At 38.1% G+C, this 1,751-nt stretch overlaps 1 pseudogene; it reads right to left on the bottom strand.

Moving 5' to 3' along the window:
• Positions 1 to 271: 271 nt before the first annotated feature.
• On the bottom strand, positions 272 to 1,239 carry LOC149194180 (uncharacterized protein At4g15970 pseudogene; annotated as a pseudogene).
• Between the last annotated feature and the right edge of the window lie 512 nt (positions 1,240 to 1,751).

Here is a 1,751-nt window from a genome sequence, read left to right as displayed (position 1 = left end):
AAAATGCACAACACTTCCATTATCCTGGATGCCCATGGTTGCAATGCCTTCATTCACTTTACACCATGCCTTGGTGAGTTTTCTGTACGAGAATCTTGATCTAGATATCGTTGTAAATATGACAGATCTTGCACATCTGTGTAGAATTAGAAATGAGCTCTCCATAATTCTCAATAAAATCCATCTCAGACAATACGTTAATGTGTAGCAGCAACATGGTTGTCAAAGACAACAACATAACTTACTAGTCACGTTTGAAAATTTTGACCTTCTACTTGCAATGCCTTCGAATTTTCCAGGTCAGTGTTTGCAATCTCTTCTGTTGGAAAGTCATGGACTGAAAATGTTTCCAATCTACCAGCATTAACCTCAAATCCTGAAGCTTGTTTCTCAGTTCATAGTAGCAATTTGCATGCATGGTGCAAACCTTGTGTGAAATCTTCACAATTCTACCAAAATAAGGTGCGTCCAAGGACCTCAACTTCAATTCTACTCCGCTTATAGCATCTTCATATTTGATATTATTTAGCACATCTTAATCATGCTTTCCAGGATACAATTCTCGTGACATGTACCAATACCTGTAGAATTCTACTGTCCAGTTATTTGATTTTACATAGTTCCCATTGGCACTGTTCTTCAAATCTGTAGGGCTGCCAGTGAAATGGTCGCAAGCAATTTGAAAATCTACATTCGTGAAAACAAAGTTATATCCCATTGCAAGCACATTCCGCTGAAAATCGATTCTCCTCCACATCATCTTTAAATAATCATCTATCATGAAAATCTTCTCACTAGTGAAGTCAACTCCATCAGTCTTGAGAAAAAAGCAGTGAGCATGGATGGACATGCACCAATCATAAACCTTTTGATCCAAAGCCACTATAATTAAATGATCCAAAAACAACTAATTTCATCCCCTAACCGAAAGCTCTCCAAGAAAATATCAATCATGGAATTTGGGGTTGCCCATGCCTGATTTAACGTGGTGATTATAACTGTCTTATCAACCATAGTAGCCTTTTGCTTTAGCATATTCACCATTATGAAGCAGAGGAGCCAAGAAAATTGGAGATTTGACAGAGGCACTAAGAAATTTGGAGTAGCAGCTCTGTGCGCCACGGGCACACCCAATGCGCCGCGCTCAAGCAAATTAACACAATCAATTTCTTCCCAATGCACCGCGTTTCGTGGATGCACCGCGCCTTCCTCCCATGCTCCGCGTGCACTTCCAAACATAGTCTCGGCTTCAGAATTACAAGTTTTGCCCTCTCTCCTCTAAACTTCGACTTCAATCGACCTCTTGAATGCAAATGGCATTGATAAACATTGAAATCTCTTCAAAAGACATGGCTTTGATTTTCTCTTTGTAAAGACCCACTTTGTAATGTTTCAAAATTGACATTTCTTCACCTTTAATACAACTCTGTTCTTTCAAATTTCCTTTTTGATTTTTGGCTTGAAATAATGTTTTCTTGGTTGATTTTTGCAGGGATGGTGGCGTCAGATTTCGGCAAAGGATGACCAGAGGCTGCATTTGAAGTACTCCATGGCGGAAAACTTTAAAATTACAAATTTATTACAAACATTAAAATTTGATGATTTCTTCTTCAAAACAGAGTTTTGAAGAAGAAACATCCTTGAATATGATTAATGATGAAAATATTGGAATAAAAACTTATTGAAGACATCCTCATGGCCTGCGGGCATTATTTGACATTCTGAAGACAAACCCTAGACCTAGAAATTGA

Source organism: Pinus tabuliformis, chromosome 2_2 (assembly GCF_031772625.1).
Source record: "Pinus tabuliformis cultivar Carrire ecotype Pingquan chromosome 2_2, CPIR1, whole genome shotgun sequence".
NCBI lineage: Eukaryota > Viridiplantae > Streptophyta > Pinopsida > Pinales > Pinaceae > Pinus > Pinus tabuliformis.
The sequence above is the reverse complement of the archived record's forward strand: the minus strand, read 5'-3'. Positions and strand labels throughout refer to the sequence as shown.